The 19,083-nt window shown below is 34.3% G+C and overlaps 1 pseudogene; it reads right to left on the bottom strand.

The window, feature by feature from the left end:
- Positions 1 to 17,743: 17,743 nt before the first annotated feature.
- Positions 17,744 to 18,859, bottom strand: LOC138332530 (uncharacterized; annotated as a pseudogene).
- Between the last annotated feature and the right edge of the window lie 224 nt (positions 18,860 to 19,083).

Below are 19,083 nucleotides of genomic sequence, written 5' to 3' on the forward strand. Positions count from 1 at the left end.
CTTTGCCGATGATTCCCAATGGGAATAATTCACGTACCACGTGGTACCCAAAAACCTCTGTGTGGGACAAATGTTTCTTTTGGTGATGGAATGACGTCGAAAGATGATATCCCGCGCTAACTTCATTTCAGCGGGAAGATTACAAAGAGTTACGTTCCATCATCACTGGAGATACAATAGTCCCGCACACACGTTATCGGGTATCAAGTGGTACGCGAATTATTCCCATAGGTAAAATGATCAGTTTGAGTTTCCATATCAACATTAGAAACGTCATAATATTTATTCACTCAAGTTTATATCAATACCTATTTTTGAATGGATGCGTTTCATATTTATCTGTCGTTGTTTGCCCTTACCGGAAGGTATTGATATTTTTATATTTCAGAGTTATCTGTTCTTGTGGGTAAGTACTGAATTTTTAATCCTAGTTTTGATGGCGTATGTTATCCTCACAACGTAATGACGTCACAATCGATACCTACCCGCACTATGGAAAAATCTGTAATGAAATGATTAACATTGTGTTAATAGACATATTTGATATACAAAAACAAGCTTAAATGAGAGTCAGGTATAAAAGCTGACAACGTTTATGTTAGACAAATGTAGCATGTATTCAGATTATACAAAAATCTTGAAATAACTTTTATTTTTTTCAAAATTGATATGCCAGCATGTTTTGCACGTTTCCGTTGTCTTAAGTAATTTGACTTTTAATCTAAAATCATACATCATCATGGTATCAGCATTGTCTAAATTTCGAGTTGCTTAGAGGTTTTGAAAGGCCCCTGATGATGCTAATACAAAGGGCAAAAACTCTTTGTAACATATCCAATATTTAAGGAAAAAAATGATTCTTGATTAAATGTAGAAAATGTTTCGTTTGCATTTTAATCAGTCAGAGAAAGCATCGTGCATGTCAAAATTCAAGAACTATTTTCATAGTTAAAACACAATTCTTCCGAATGTATGTATCAACTAAACATGAGGTAGTTTACCATTATGCTGATTTAGTTTATGTTAAGTCTAAACAATACACACATTTCCAATAGAACATGTTGCTATCGACAAAGCCATTTCATCCGAATATCTCTTACTCGATGATTGTATCAAGAGAGGCATCACATTTGTTTTGCAATGAAATGGATGAAAAAGGCAATTTAAAATGAAATCATTTTTTTTTGTGTAGGCTTAACATTGGACAACTTATTTATTGATATAAAAAAAACTGAAAGAAAATTGTGTCATGACATGTTTTCTTGCAATTATCGGTGGATAGCAGTCGAAAGACTAAGTTATTTGTATTTGTTTTTGTTTTTTTGAGGCATATTATTAATATCAAACAATCACAACTAAAAATGTAATGACATAAAAAAATACAGCTAGAAAAAATTGCCTCGGCATTGAAAATAATTAATTCCATGGCAAAAAATTCCATGGCACTATGTCCTGTATGGAATGCAGTACTGATTTCGCATACACCGAAAGCAAAATCAATTATTTTATATTATTTTTTGAGTTAATTAGACATATATATATATACACACGACTAAACACCAGTTATTGTTCAAATGATGGGTACCATTTATGCTCTGTCGGCGGTGGAGCATCATTAAACTTTACAAGCTGTTTTAGAAACAAAGATTTCATTTAATCAACTGACACCTTACCGTTAAAAAGCCTTGCCACTGGGAATTCTTGAGTGGAACAAATTCTGTAGTCCTCTGCATTTGGCACCTTCTCTTGAACGTGGATGAAAATTGCAAATAGATATTCAAAAGCAACAAAACTTCAAGTTTTGTAAAAGTTGAAATAAAAAAGAATCTCAGACTATTCAATGGTGGTAATGGTGTAAAGTAAGTAACTTTTGTAACTGAAGAAAAATACTAAATCGTCTTGTCCTGTTTTTGACAGAGAAAAATCATCATTTGTCAGCGGTCGAGCATCTTTCCCCTGCGAGATGGTATTCATGACATCAAGAATATTCATATAATGATTCATGATCTTTCAAGAATATTAGCAGATAGTGGTTCATGAAAAAAAGTTCATGAATATTCATCAAATGACTCTCAGGAACTATTCTTGAAATTTTATGAATCCATGAAACATTCATGATCGTTCATGATCAATGTGTCAAGAGTCAGCCATGAAGTTTAATGCATGACAAATATTCATTAAAATTCTTCAAAATGAATGAAACTGTTTCATTAATTTTTAAGAATTTTAATGAATATCAGTTATGCATAAAACTTCATGAATGATTCTTTACATGCTATTTCATTCATTTTGATGAATTTAAATTAATATCCACTGAAGTCACATGACTTGTCATATGACCACTTGAGTCACGTGACTTCTATATCTATATCCCGCCAAAAACAATCACAGCCACAATCCAAAATGGCTGCTGTATTGGTAGTTTTGGCACATTAATGAACGGATTATCCCATTCCTGGACTTTTTAAGCACGGACTTTCAGTAAGTTTTGATTTATCTGCAGTTATTTTCAACATGAAATTGGTGCAAACTGATATTGCTATAGTGATTATGCATAGATATTGGTTTGTGAAATGTTATTGATTTAAATTGTCCATATAAATTATCATGCTGTACAATTATAGGTTTATTTTGGAAAAATACTAATCAACTTGGAATGTTTACACTGTAATGAAATTGATGGCTGAGTATCACTGAAAACAGATTTTGTTAGCACTTATCTGTGGCAGTATGAAAATATAATGAACACAGTAAACTGTTGGTGATCTTCTGATGTTATATAGTAATATATTGGTTATACTTACTGTCACAAGAATTTTTCCATCGAATATTGAATTGATTCCAATAGAATTGTCATTCGTTTGATAGGAAATTTCAATTCTGGACCCCAAGTAGAATAAAGGAAATTCTGATGACGTTGACTCCAAATTGCATTCTTAAAAGTTCATGAAACGACTCAATTTCATGAATATTCATGACTTGTTCCAGTTCATGAATATTCATTAATTGTTTGTGTAAATTGTAGTTCATGAATAACCAATGAATTATCACGGATAAATATTCATGATCATTCATGATGGTTTTACGTCCATGCATATTTTTTAAATATTCATGATCTTTTTATGAATTTTCATGAATTGGTTGTTCATGAATGTTCATGATTTAATCAATATAATAGATTCATGAACGTTCATGAATTCATGAATGAAAAGATTCATGAATGTTCATGAAATATTTTTTCCTAAATCATTCATGAAGTTTTAAGTTCATGAATTGCATGAAAATATTCATGAATAATTAAAGAATATTCATTAATAGAATGAACAATTCATGAATGTTCATTAATTATTCATGAATATTCATGAATTATTCATCAACGTCTCGCAGGGCTTAATTGTAAAAAATAAAATTGTTAACTTGCCATAAATACTACACTTATCGTTGTATACTTAACAATTTTAACCGATAAATGTTGATTTCTACAACGCGGTTCTTCTTTTTTTCTTTTTCTTTTGCGTCCTAAATACCGTGCAGTAGTTGACCGTCATTACGCCACAGGAAAATAAACCCTTCCCTGTTTTCATAGATTTATACAGGGAACCTTGCATTTGTTTTGGGTTTTATTAACTTTATCCTAGTACAATTGTACATTGATTGTTATCAATTAAATTTTATCATTTGGTTTGGAAACAAAGTAGGCCTTTAAAAAGAGATAACTAATAATACGTGTATGTCTGACAGAAAAGAGGCATTCTCGATAGTCCAGGGGTTCCGATCACTTACAATATCTACACCTCTGGATAATATTTTAAAAAAGTGCAAGCAACAGAACAGAAAAGGTTATTTAGTCCTTTGATGTGCACCAAAAGAACCAATAAAGTTGGACGTCTCTCTCTCTATGCTGTTTTTATATATAGTTTTAATATCAGATAGCCAAGAGGTGTACAGATCGTAATTGATCGGAACCCCTGGAGTATCGAGGATGGAACAGAGGATACTTAAGCGATCACTGTTTTAATTGAATTTTTAGATTTATTCAATCAGATATTTCTGTCAAAAGAGCGGGACTGAAATGTTCACTTCAACGATCTCGTGTCCTTTTTGAGCAGAACAATGTCAGAATCCGTTTTTATTGTGAATGTAAAGACAAATTGAACTTGACAACACCTCCACTGAAAGCATTATAATTTTAAATATTTGATTGTTGTCGTAATAACAGATTTGCAACACGTACGAATTAGCATGCATTTCAGTTCATCCTTCCTGTCTGACATTTTTGAACCATTAACAAAGCTGGTTATTAACTGCCGTGTGAATGTCACATGCTTCTCGTTTAGTTCGACAGGAAAGATTTGTTACAGAATAAGCGGCTCGGTAAGAAGGCTTTCGACACTCTGTGATTGGTCCCAATCCTACTATTACGATGTCTCAGCGTAGAGGTTGTGCCGTAAATTGGAGACCACTTTGTTTCACCAGAGATTCCCAAAGGGACCTTTAGAAACACTAGCTTGTCAATAAAACATTTCTTTATTACAAATGGATTTAGATATGGAATATCACTCGTATCTTGATATCAGATAACTTGTAATGGAGCTTTTTTTTGCCAAATTTAACCCTTTATTGGAAAAGATCTGGTATTAAACTTTTGTTAATATCTTGCATATCAGTAGGGAAAGGGTTGTTCTTTCTAAATCTGGCAAAAAAAATTGGGGGTCCGTGTGCTTACTTTTTTGCCCCATTTGAATATTTGTTATTTTTCAGTATTTTAGAGTAAAAATAAAAGTTCTCAAATTACCGTTAAATGTAAAAATAAAGTGACAAAAGCGTATCATTTCAGATATTAGTGCGCAGTGATGATTTAAGTAAAATAATTTCGGTAAAAAATGGAAAAACTGTGGCTCTAACAAAAGCGAAAAAAAGACACAATTTCAAAAAGGCCGCCAAATGGGCCATTTCTTAAAATCCCAATATAAAAAAATCTACTAAAAATAGAAATGTAATTTTTTGACAAAATTTGCAACTGGCAGCTTGCTACAGATGTTGGTAAATTGTATTTGAAAACTTCATAACTCCATTGATCTTTGTCGAAACGGGACTGAAACCTCAGAAGAATACATCCTTAAGCGAAGCAGTTTAAGGAATCTCTGGATCCATTGGCTTCTCTGTATCATAGCATTCTTACCCAAGAAAGAAAAATTGACTGAGGTAGTTTGGTGTAATTGTATATATTTATCACATAATCGTTCTGTTATCCACTGATTTCGCCCATGTGATATTATTGCATGTGTCATCAGTGTAAAATGACCTGGGACGATTTTCATTGGCTGGAAATTTATCATGTCCGCATGATGGAAATGATAAAATGACACCAGGAAAAATGACGTCACGTCAGGATTTCTTGGCCAGCGGGACAAAATGACGGCCTCCGCTGGATTTTTGCAATACAATTTTGGCGTGAGATTCTTCGAAATGTAGGTATTAATGTGATAACATGTATCTTAAATCCGTCTGCAGTTCATGTCAAATTTAAAAAAATAAGGCTGGCAAAAATAAAACCTTTGAGACTTGAACTTGACTGTTGTACATATTATCATATGAAATGAACACCAACTATACGAAATATACAGACAAAACTATCTTAATGATCATCTCTGTATAAAGACCGCCTGCTTAATAAGACTGCTTAGTAATCCTAATTTTAAATTTCAACACAATTTGACCTTTCTATAAATACCTTTTCGCTATAAAGACCATTTTTTGTTCGTTTGGGATCATTATAAATATAATTGACTGCATTTAAGACTCAAAACTTATGCTTTATACGTGCATAACATTGTAACTGTTAATTTAACATTGTAACTGTTAATTTGCAACGAAAATTAAATGATTAACCAAAGGCTGAGCCTTTGATTATACTTCGCTAGGTGTCCACTCGAGTGAGACATATGAAATAGCTTTAAACTTATAACATATTTTGATATGAGCACACTTATTCAATGGTAAACAGTAAATCGTGCATGAGAATGACATTTTAGCAAAATTGTATTCTATAACATAACTTCGCAAACGATGCTATTTTAAGGTATCATATGGTACTACGACTTTGCCTCAACTTTACATATTGCAAAGGACACAAAATGTCTGTCAAACTGAATGCTAATATCGTGCTAACTAAATTATTTTTGGGCGAATCCTGCAGTTAAAAAATCTCCGGAGTGCCATTGTAACATTGCTTATCAGATGGTGGCGAAACTACGTCATATACATGGCTGCCGTTGCAATTTAAATGGCGGAAAATTGTTCGCATTATGGTAGAAGTAGAAAAAGGTATATAGTGTCGCCAATAACGACAATTTCAGTAACACATTGACTACACCGTACCCCCATGTAACTGTAGCTAGCGTTGTTTGTGTTATAAATCTCTCCGTTTTTTTTCAAACACTCTAATACAATTTCAAAACAATGTCTGTTGTCGTTAACACAATCCCAGTGGTTTTGTAAACAATCCAAATTTAAACATATTTCCGATGTCGCATGTTAAATGTTTTGTTATCTTTATGTTGCATATTGTAAATAATCACGGTTTAATTTAGAATTATGCATATAATCCTTAATTATTGTTCAAATGATGAGTATCGCTTCTGCTCTGTCGGCGGTGGAACATCATTAACAGTACGTATGCTGTTTTTTCCCCATAATGTTAACATACTTGGTGTAGTTGTTTAGCTATCTAAGGTATACACATCTCTTCCATCGCCATGAATATATTACACACAGGAGTCCAGTTTTAAAATCACACAGTGCTTATATATATATTAAGGTTTCGTGTTTGTCTGTACATAAAGTATTATGTTGTATTATCTTGTCAAGCCTGTGAGGAAATGTAAACAGAAAACGGTATTTATTCATTACATCCAATCAAATCAAACATTACATGGCGCCTCCAACCGGAAATTGATGTCGACAATAACTTACGTCATTTCCGTTTGCACTAAGTAGTTTTCTACGTGTGTGAGAGTTGGCAGCTCTTACTTCACTTTACAAAATCCAGAATACAGAATGCTATTTAGTATATTTTCGTGTGAATGTAAATATTTGTAAGCGAATCTGATCGGAAATGAGATTCATTGATTGCTTGGTCAGACATATGTCTGTTAATATTGACTTCGCCACGGAACAATGAAGGCAACCATTATGTAAGATATCATCATAGTGATGCTTTTGCTTGAAAATAAATACCTTATGTTAAATAACTGCTGCTGACGTAAACAATTCGCCAAGTTAACATAAGTATTGCTAAAGTCAATTAAAATCACACATAGAAATGGAAATTTTTTTATATTCGTACGGTTCATCTAATACGTTTTGTGTTCATTTTGAATTTCATACATCCTCTACATTATAGGGGCCTATATAACTTAAATATGGCAAAGCATAACTGATACAAACTGACCAATAACATGCCTGTTAAGACTTTTTTCAAGATTACACAGATACCGCCGCCCAAATTCAAAGCCGCATAGTCAACCACCGTGTACCATTATTTGATTCTTTTTTATGAACATCAAAGGACCAAGCTATACACTACCTACACCAGTGAATTCAATACCCGTCACAATATACGTATACTACACTGACTCTGTTCACATTGTCGGTAAACCTTCCGTCGGTATCCGGAAATGTGCCTATGAAAAAAGGAAATCATTTTAAATATCTTGTCATAGGCGTTATTTTTGTTGTCGATCTCTAAGATATATTCTCTGATGAGGTCTAAAACTTGATCAAAGGACTTTTGTGATTTTTAAAAAAAAGTTTGTCTTTATGTGTAGCAAGGTGAGATATATATTTCTTTCATGACTACACATGTACATGTAATACTGGCTGGTCCGGGTGTATTGCATGGCTACCCATTTAATAAAGGCTCGTGACGTCACGGCGTCAACAAAATCTCTATTTCCTCGGTAAAATTTTAACATCTTTATAACAAAAATGACTGGTTTTACTATAAAAGATGCAAAGAACGGAATTTGTGTTGAAATTATCACGTTATTTTTCTTGTATGGAAAATTGACTTCCATCGTGGATATCTTTGAATTTATTTCAAAATGGCGGGATATTAAAGTTGTAAAATTGCAACAAAACGTCGAGGAATGAAAGAAAAACACTCTTTCATAAGTGGAAATGAAGGATAGGGATATTCTACCCTCGGGATCACAAAATGTTACAAAACCCTTGGCAAGCCTCGGGTCTTACTTCATTGTGTGATCATCGGGTAGAATATCCCTATCCTTCTTATCCACTTATGAAAGAGTCTTATATAATATTGTTTGTATTGATTTTATAACCATGAAATTAAAAAAATAACAATTTGGTGGGCACTTTTTATGATTGCTTCTATGTACATTTCAAGATTTTTTTTTCAATTCAAAATTGTTTAACGCTAAAATTTTCTCTTAAGAATCCGCACCTTTGAGGTCTCATTGACGTCTCACTGTGACATCAAAGAAGTTTTGAAATTTTCACATAAAATTGATCAATATCTGTTTTCCATTTGCAAATTTTGTAACATAAATGAGCTTTTACTGTATTTAGAATTTTAAGATAGAGATTTTGAGGAATGACTTAATTGGCGACCATTTTATGTCCCCAATTCACGATAAACCTGACTTGTTTTTACGGCAAATTCGTGTACGAATAACAAAGTCAAGATATTTCGCCTTGCTGATTTCACAAATGCATTCAGATGGCTAAATATCTAGAAAAGTTATAATGTAAATACGATAATGTCTGCTAGGATTTGAGAACGAATAAATCTCCAGAAATTCCTATATATATATAATTGTATATTGATATAACAATGGAAGATTGAAAACAGCAGGCCAGACTAGTCGATAAAGATAACAGCCCGGGGTGTGTAGTAATTTTATAGAATATCTCCGCCTTGTCAATAATTGTGTGTGTCACACACACAATCCCTGGTGCAATTGTAAAAAGCTTGATACTTTGTAGGAACACTAGTAATTCAAACTATTTGTTTTATCTCATTTTTCTAGACATTAATTAAATGTGACGGTATGCAATGTGTCTTATTCTGACTTTAACATTGGCTTTACAGATTAAAAAAAAAATAAATAAATAAATAAATATATTTTCTAGGTAAACAACTCAAAGCTTGTATTGAAGCCAAATCTTTATATATACTCTTATTGTAAAATCAGCAAATACATTCGTAATAATTAATTATCGATAAGAAAATAAATGTATCTGTACAAAAATATTGCTAATGGACATGCATTTCTATTTATTCCGATTACTGTAGACAGTTAATGGTTTGGTATAAGTTTGTTATGATATCTATTTTTGTATGCAGAAAGTACTCCTATCAGATTATTAATTTATGCTTAATAGTTTTCTATAAAACATGATAGAAATCTTTACAATTACGAAAGAGAAAGGTAGTATAGTCTTAACTGTTGGTAAGATGAAGTTGATATCCCTCATACTCATTCAGTGACAAGTTTAATGCCCACTGTGAACCACGGGTTCCATGACCGCTATTTGATAGTGTATCATTCCACCATAAAACCTCGGCGACAGTGACGGCGATTTAGATCCCCCATACGACCATTCTCAAAGCGGAGGTAGACAGAGCAGACGAGTTATTACGACATTAACTACAGAACGACAGCTGACTGGAGAAGGCCAGCTTATACATTAGGCACATTTCAATTTTTATGGAGCTTCCAATAGCAATCTGAATCCAGATATCATAAAATGGTATTACCTCACTAATACAAATGTATATCTTCGATGCTCCGACATTTTACTGGAGGGCGACGTTTTTATGATTGTGTACCATAACTGTAATGCCTAAGGGCAGATTCTGATATCTACTCTTTGGTAATTGGCATTTGAAATTGAGGAATGTTGCACAGTTGATCAATTGTGCTATTTGACTACTGCTGTGATGTATGTTCTGTTTGGTGGATCAAGCAAGACAAATAGTTTTACAACAGCATTCCAGCTTTTGCTCTCTCCAGTAACATGAATCATAAGTCTTTCGTTGATATGATCAAAATGTGATATCAGCGTTCTGACTTCAAAGCATTGCAACATGCAAGTCCGTTATAGAAAATGAAGTACATGTATACTATTTACCTTCACCTGTAACGTATACATGTTCATAATGTTTAATAAACATTTACTGCAAGGACAGATAACTCTATACGATGCAAATACTGAATTACGTATTACATGACGCAGGCATGGAATATATTCATTTCAACCATTAAAAACAACTCTTCCTTTTTGGAATATCACACTGAACTTGAAACGAAGAAAATAAATGTTCAAAAGCTGCATTTGTGGTAAAATATTCAAATTGTAGAAAAAAGTGACTCTAAGTTCATATTATTACATTTGTTTTTTTCCACCATACTCAGATGTCATTATAAGGGCGAAGCCCTTCGTGCCCGCAGCACTTTTAAGGTAACAGATACACGAAAATATAACAAAAACACATTCTTCAAAATCCAATCCTACACACTGACAGCTTCAGTTTGCGGCCGCCATTTTTTCATACATATTGGGTGGTTGTGCGTTGCTCCCGTACTGCTCTCCCCAGTAAATATTATTATAACTAATGCAAATGCATAACAAGGATAATTAAACATTTTTCATTATTTTTTTAAATATTAATAATAACACTTTGAAAATTAAAAGCCATAGAATGCAGTCAAAATATCCACCAAGGCGAAGATGAGCACAAGGAATCATGACGTCACATAACGTCAACAAATGGCGCGAAATCATAGGATTCGCATACGCGGCACTCTGGGGACAGGGCTTGAATGGACACAGAGAAATCCGAATCTTTGAGTTCATTTCTTTTAGTTTATGCTAGACAATTATTACATCATATACTTCTATAGTTTAAAGTGTGTCCTTTTATTTCTAAATTATGTCTTCTACATGAAATAGAAAATAAAATAAACAAGTAGAGGTTCGCTCTTCCTATGTCGTGCATGATTCATATTAAAACATCTGGCTGCGCCCTTTAAGGCCTTGCCTTCAGTCATATTACCATTAAATACGTGTATTCGAATTACTTCACAGTAAAAATGTAAGGCCGATAGTGTTGGCATTACTTCGCGACCTAGGATATACTTATGTTCTGCTTTGAGATAAGGTTCCCCTCTGTGCTCTTTAAAAATACATGAAGGATAATTACGAACACTTCTCTCAAAAATAAATCACTTTGTTTTTCACATATACTTTGTGTTATAGATCGATATCTTCAACACATGACTGAGAAAGTTCTTTTAGAGGTCACTCTAAAAGTTCAACGTCGAGATGAGATTTGCTTTAAACTAGATCAAAGAACACCTTTAAAAAGAACAATACTGGTAATAATATAAAATCTTATTTTTAATTTAGTTCCCATTGTCCTCTTTCAAGTTTTTCTCAGATTTCGTTAAGTGGTGATGCCACTCTGCATATTTAAAGTAAGATTCTTCTCGCTACCACTAAACGCGTTTTCTCCTTGGCGTAAATATGCGTACATTGATCTTTATATTTGGACTTTTACAGTGATGGGGTTGTCTCATCGGCGCATATTTACATACATAACTCTATGTTATCTTGACTAAATAGACACCTTTCAAATTATTTCATATACACCTTTTCGGGGTTGGCTCTGTCAATATGCACTGCTCTCTAAAACATAATTTTCCTTGCGAAATATAGTCATATGTTAAGCGTCATAACATTGTATGAAGGCAATTTTTGATTACAATTAATACAAATTAAAAGTAGCATTGTTAGTAAAATGGAATGACAAATATTAAGTTTGTACATGTCTGCGATCTACTACATTGGATAAATCGGAACAATATGTATATCCCATAAAAAGTTTAATTTACATATGCATTTTTCCATTACAAGTTTTGCTGAACAATATGTGATACAACTGTATGTGAAAATATGTGATAATATGTGATAAACAGTACTATAGAGATAATGATGATGATGACGACGATAATGATGGTGGTGATGGTGGCGACGACGATGATGATGATTAATCGACGATGATGATGGTGGTGATGATGATGTTTGTACAATTGTCTGGTTTTTCGAGTGTTTGCTATAGCTGTAGTGTATGTGAACAATTCTTAACGCCATCATTTACAATTTATTTTTTCTAAAATCTTTCTTTTAGATTCATTAAACGTTATGTAAAGCGTAAGGGTAGATTTGCTGCAAATAATTTGAAACTCTAACAGACATGTCAGTTTCAACGATGCAAATACACTTTTACATTAAAATGAAAATAAGAAAAACGGCGTGGTTTGATTTTTTAAGAGGCACATTCATGTTTAAACATTTTTTGCAGCACGTGACAATTGTCATGTCATTTATTTGCAACATTCCACGCGCTGGTTCAATGGTACTTAAAGTACAATAATCAGCGGCAGCTCTATGACGTATTCGCGTGGTGAAGTTTAAGATCATGTGATGAACACTGCACGTGCTAGATTCACGCGAGTACGTAATAATCTGTGGTGTCGGTTTTTAACAGAAGCGGATGTTATCCGCTGGGTTGTCTGTCACTTTCCAAAACTATACAAAATTTGTACCGATGTTCTGCACTTTTTCATAGCATGTTGTTATCTTGCCCTCGAGCCATGGACATAATTTTACAAATATTCCCTAAATTTAAGCGATTCAGTTCAAATTTTAGTATTAGAGAACCACTTAAGCTAAGAGCATGGGTCCCTGTTTGTTGCAAACGCCCATTTAAAAATAATTTAATATTTTTCTGTAATAGTCAGTGTGGACAAACGCAAAAGTTATATATATTATTAATGCTTGTTTCCGTTCTAGAAATGTATCACCCAACCGGTAACAGATGGTAATTTCTGCAAAAAGATCAGGAGCAGGCGAATTAGTCCTTTACTTCAGTTACAATAGCTACTTACTTTATACCATTACATTGAACTTGATGTAGCTTGAAGCTTGAGCTCCTAATTTCACTTTAAGGTAAAAATATTGAAAATAATTTTGCGTTCCGTGGCACTATGCCTTATATGGAATGCGGTACTGGTTGTGCATGAACCAAAAACAAAATTAAGTATTTTATATGTATTTTTCAGTTAATTAGACACATATATACACCGTAAGACGATTGAACATAAATCTTTGTTTATGGTCCGTCGGCTGTGAAGCATCTTTAACTTGTGGGTCGTTAGGTGGTTGATTGACTATATTTACGTCATAACAACAGATAATAGTTAATTAATCAGCTCAATTGTCTCAATCAAATGATGGGTATCGTTTATGTTCTGTCGGCGTTAAAACGTCTCTAAGCGAAAGGAATTATTTCAATAGTTCTGATTCCGTGAAAAGAAAAGAAACATTGAAAATATTGTGAATATCGCTTTACAGCATACATATTGTGTGCATTATAATATCTTCTATAAATCTTTATCTAAACATCCCATTGTCCATTGTTCTCGGTAAGTTTCGTTTTACCAAAAACAGCTCAAATTTACAGAATAGATAGATAAATAAACAGCAAAAACATTAAAACAAAAAGACAACATAGTATTAAAACACAACGTAAAAAACCTTATCACAGATTATTGCATATCATGTTCCAGTGAATGGGGAATGCAATGGTACATGTCTATCTGTAGGTTAATATGTCCCTGACTTTCCCTTCCTTTGTCTGATAGCTCCTGTTTTTGGTTCGACATAATAAATACTTGCTCCAATGCCATACCGTGAGCACGAGCGTCCAGCTTCCTGCCTCGTGTAATCAATCAGTACCGACGTCCGGTCTCCTGCTTCTATAATGACCACTTTCGACACATGGACATATTATCGGTGGTAGGTCAAGAATTAATGACACAATAATGTCAAGTTTCGTTCTCATATACGCAATATTGTGTCACGTTTTGAACGGAATGTCAATAATGTTCTCAGAGGCATCCTACCTCTAATTGGTGTGAACACCGATGGGATATCCTCCCCCGCCTAAATATGGACATAGTCGTCACTGATTTTCTGACAAAACTGACGAAGTTTAATTAAAGAGGACCCAATGTCGGGTTGGCGATGTCGGATTCCTGTCCTTATAGAATAGGTCGATCGTCAGCAAGACACCAGATGAATGGACCTTACGACAGTGATCTGAGTAATCAGCTAGTGAGACTCACGGATAGCAAATTTGAAATCGAGTATCATCTTTATAGATTTATAGCTGTATACAGTTGTAGGACGTAATTGGGTTTTACTATGTAACTTTTGTATATCCATTTCCCTATGTAATACCATGTATCTAGGGACACCAATCTATGTCATCAATAGGGTGTATTTTTGATAGTCGGCCATTTTGTACCGCCTTCCTTGTAAGTGAACCATATAAATTATAAGGACGAGTTCAGGGATTTTTTATGCATATACGAGCATTTATAAAATATTTTAATGTAAGAAAATTACAAACGGTGAGACTCAAACAAGACATTTCTATAACTATCGGTGTAACAATCCAGAATAAAACACATACTGAATCTGTGTATCATATTATTTTATTCACACACTGTCAGAGTTGTTAATTTACCCGACGTATAATCTCGAGCCATCACAAGAAAGTGTCGGAACAACGAAACTGCGAGTCATATAGTATCAAGAGGTATTAAAAAACATTGCTTGATTTCGCAAATTTTGTTAGATTTATTATCATTAGATGCACAGACAGCAAAGAATTTCAATTTTGGATTTATGGTCACAGCTTTAATGAATATATACATATGGCGGCACGGTCTGTCAATAGACCATAATGGCACGCCATCAAACAAATTAAATCCAAATTGCGACTCAAATTAATTGATAGATTCTGGGAAACAGTAATCCGCCAATTAAGATGGCCGCCGGTCCATCAATAGACCATAATGGCAAGTCATCAATCAAATAAATTGATTGATTCTGGGAAACCATCCTCAATCAATTAAACGATAAATTCAATCAATCAATCAATCAGATGTCAATAATGAATAGTGATACTGGGAAACAGATATCAACTGATTCACGTCAATATAAACAGCATATATAATCAATATAAATCATTAATATGTACCGCGAAATCTGCCAAAGGAACGTGCACCAAAGGTAGCATGTTCACGGCCAAACGAAAACCAAATAAGATGGTGACACATTTCACGGTACAATGCTGTGACCAAAAATGCCTTCATTATTAATAGCATAGCTGACTTAATTTTTTGGAAAGAATGTATTACTTGCCGTTTGGAAGCTTTCTAATGCGACTTGCAAGGTGTTGAGGAAAAATATCATTCCTCAAAGGAGAGAGGGGAACTAGCGTTTGGAAACATTTTTTTTTTGTTGTGTGTTGGTATTAGTATGTAACTCTTGTAAGTACTTGATTTTCACCTACCACATTCCATATTAGCTTCGGTAGTCATATTAGATAGGGATGCAGTTGTGGTTGCACCAATCCTGAAGGAATGTGCTTTGCAGTACCTACTGTTATAATCTCAAGAGTGAATGCTTTTGTAAGGACAATAAAAATTGATATATTGTCTCTACCACCAAAATGACATAGTAATGGACCCTGAACCCTAAGTCGAACTGCCGTATATCTGCGAAGATTATCGACTGGACAATAAATGGTATCGTAACTTGGTAGCTCGATGATAGTACCTTTTCTATATTGATCAGTTTTTGAAGATAGGTGTATTGTAGCAGCATTTTCTTGAAGTGACATTTCTAAAAATGTGATAATCCTGAAAGACATGTGTTTACTATTGACTGTGATTTCACCTACCGGAAAATAAAAAGCTAATGGATATACCGAGAGCTACAAATACTCGAAAGTACCTTAATGTTGCTAGCCAAAAGGTCTGCTGTTATAGGTAATCTGGTGTCACCACCTTCATCACTATCTCTCCTAAATCCCTCCAACATTTTCTTAACAATAAATTGTGGAGTAAGATCATCATGACCACCTAGCTTGCAATTAAAAACTCAAACCAATCAAAGTTTGAATTGTAGAGTGCGAGTAGCCTTTAGCAGACATATTAATGTGTCTTTGGTGTTTTGTTATTCAGTATAGTAAACTATAATTATAAGCTAATATTGTCGACATAAAAAATAAATAAATAAAACAGTCTTTACCTAAACTCATAAGACCAAACTATCCAATTACTTCAACAGGCACTGCAAACTAATTCACAATTCCCTGGATTACCTATATACATACCTAAATCCACATTAATTTTATGTGCCAAGAACTCTCTGCAAAGTAACAGGACCCATTAAAATCTTACAAACAAATAACAACCACATCCTAATTTCCTCAGATATTCTTACTTTATAAAAAAGGTTTTTGTATGCCGGCCATTGCATCAAACACACGCCGTGTAAAGGCCCTAGCTATTGGTATAGCATTTGCACAAAAAGACATAATCTCAGCCAGAGACTGTAATTCCTTTAGTTTTACTTTCCAACACTTTCACGATTTCTGACCTGAGGGATATCACTTTCTCCTAAGGTACCCTGATTACCATTTTAATAGTGTCAATTTCAAGACCCAAAAACACCAAAACTGTAGTTGGACCTTCTGATTTATCCTCAGCTATGGGTATGCACATTTCATTGCACGTTTCTCGAAAGAAGAAATGAGCCTAGCACATGCATCACATTGTTCTTTTCCAGCAAATATAAAATCGTCCAAATACTGATCTAGACTTTGCTCAATGCACTTCTCCTTACCTACCCATTCAATAAATGTTGAAAACTTTTTAAAATAGACTACATGATGATGAAATTCAGCAACTCGAGGGTAAACACTTATCAAAAAGGTACATGTCTTGAAATTTAAATCCTAGTAATGGAAAATCCGCCGAATGGGGTGGGAGGAGACGGAATGCAGATTTAATATCCATTTCCCCCCAACAATGTCCTGTTTCACAACTCTGCTATCATTTAAACACTTTATCAAATGACAAGTATTTAAAGGGCCACTACCTTTCCGAAACGGCTTTTATTTTTTAAAATAGGAATGTAAAACGAGATCAATAATTTTGTAGAGTCGCAGAAGTTATTAACTATACGTTTACTAGCACACTTATCATTAATTCAGAACTGTTTAATAAGAATAAATAAAATGTTAATTTTCATAACGTGGGTCGTTTTATGTTTCCCGCCGTCGTCCTAAATGCCGCGCGGTAGTTGACTATCACTGCGCCAGACGGCAGAACAGCGAAATGAATCTCCACTGTTATTGTATATTAGACAGGAAATCTTGCATATGTTTGGTGTTGTAACCTCATCTTAAGACATTGATATATATTTTCTTTTGTTATTAACGTTTTTAAGGAAAGGTAGTGGGCCTTTAACAGCAACTGTATCAGGATCAATATTACTATTTATACTTTTACATGAAGGCCATGAAAGGTGAGTAATTAACCTCCATTTTGCATCTTTTTGGGAACTTAACCTATCGTGGACCCTACATCCACTGTGCCATTGATTTTTCTTCAAAAGGAGCCTACTTCTCTACCTAATTCTACTTCCTGCAATATTTTCTGATATGTCTGTGTTGGATATATGGAGGCCGATTTAAATTCTGGATTCTCGGGATGCTTGAGCTTAGATATTGAATTCTAAAACCATTTTTAAAACCCACCAAGAAGCTATGTCCCTACTGCTACCTGTGGGTACTTAGCTACTGGTTATTGGTGTCTTTCCTAATGTCCACACCTGTTTGTGATTATTGCTTGTTTCCCACCTGTCTTTGCTGTTTTGTATTGTTTTTCGGAAAGAGTATGGGTTGTCTGTATTCATTTTAACTCAGTTCATACTAGCATGCCCCTCACTACACGTAATACATTTGTGAGAGTAGCTACAGTGTGGGCGTGGACAATTCCCTTTATAACTGTAGTCGAAACATTTTAGGGTGTTAGAATTTTGATTTTGTGACTGAGGTAGGGGGATCCGCTGTGGCTGCATATATAACAGGTATAATTCATTATCAATTATGCCCCATGCCCCTTGGGGATTGAGAGCTTTTCTTAACCTGTATTGCTCATCATAGTTGATCCAGTCCATGCCACCACATCTCTGAGCCCCCAGGCGAACAACCTGTATGTATTTTAACAACCCATGCAACTGTTCTGGGTGCACTGCTGTATAAATGCTGATATATATAATGAATGCATCTGTCCATTTACTGATGTCAGAAATCTTACGATATTGATTTTTTGGTTTGATAAGAAGCTCCCCATCAACTAGAGATAGTATATACTATGAGCCTGATGGGACTCTCCTATTGAGTTAGACAACAATTGTGAAAGTTCAACATACTCTCCATTTGTAACTTATGCTTCACTGAAACAGATACATGCGAGCCTAACATATCATCCACACTTGCAATAGCGGTTGGCATTACACCAAAGGACGTAACCGGGTCTTGTAATACAGGAGGTGGTGCTACTACCGGTAGCTCAGGTGGCATAGAATGGTCAGTTCCACTCCCAGTTGCAAGAGGGTCTTGAAATTTTCCCATGACTAGGCCCAACTGTCGACGCCACCGACTCAACTTCTGCAGGAACTGTTGCTGCTCCTGTCCTCTTCCGTCTCTTCGCTCTATACATGATTGCTATAGGGGTCTCGCTACGGATGCATTCATGCATGAATAAAAAAAACAAAATGTGCGATTAGAACACCTTTACAATATTTTAATAATTATAACAAATAATGTATATGGTATACCATTACTAAACTACTGCTTTGTTTATAATTGTGAAATCAACAACATCTCCCATTTAAAAAAAAATACAAGTACTGTTCAATTAAACCATAACAGTTCTGTGCATGTACAGAAACGGTTCACATTGGGACGCCGACTTGACCGAAATATATAGGTCATGGCCGCTAGGTAAACTCGACCCAACAGGGAATCTCGCCCCGAATAGGTAAAGTGAATCGTTACGGTCGCAATCGTCTCCAAGGAAGTGTTTAATGGTTACAATTAATTATTTAATATTTAAATGATCGATCACATTT

Source organism: Argopecten irradians, chromosome 10, assembly GCF_041381155.1.
Source record: "Argopecten irradians isolate NY chromosome 10, Ai_NY, whole genome shotgun sequence".
In the NCBI taxonomy this organism is placed as follows: domain Eukaryota; kingdom Metazoa; phylum Mollusca; class Bivalvia; order Pectinida; family Pectinidae; genus Argopecten; species Argopecten irradians.